The sequence below is a fragment of the Octopus bimaculoides genome, chromosome 3, assembly GCF_001194135.2.
Source record: "Octopus bimaculoides isolate UCB-OBI-ISO-001 chromosome 3, ASM119413v2, whole genome shotgun sequence".
NCBI lineage: Eukaryota > Metazoa > Mollusca > Cephalopoda > Octopoda > Octopodidae > Octopus > Octopus bimaculoides.
The window spans coordinates 61,419,611-61,420,134 of NC_068983.1; positions in this window are offsets into that span (position 1 = coordinate 61,419,611).

Here is a 524-nt window from a genome sequence, read left to right on the forward strand (position 1 = left end):
TATTCTTTTATTCTTTTACTTGTTTCAGTCATTTGACTGCAGCCATGCAGTTTCTAGTAGAAGAAATCGACTCCAGGACTTATTCTTTGTAAGCCTAGTACTTATTCTATCAGTCACTTTTGCCAAACCACTAAGCTATGGTGACATAAACACATCAGCATTGGTTGTCAAGTCATAGTGGGGGGACAAACACTGACACACACAACACACATATATACGAGGGGGTTCTTCCAGTTTCCATCTACAAAATCCACTCAAGGCTTTGGTTGGCCTGAGGCTATAGCAGAAGCCATTAGCCCAAGGTGCTACGCAGTGGGATTGAACCCGGAACCATGTGGTTGGGAAGCAAATTTCTTACCACACAGCCATGTCAGGTATATACATACACACACACATATATATGTGAGTGTGTATGTCAATTTTTATATGTGTATGAATTTTTATATATCTATAAATTTTCGTGTATATGTATGTATTTATAAACTCTTAGTAATTGTTTTTATATATGATGTAGATGACTGCAT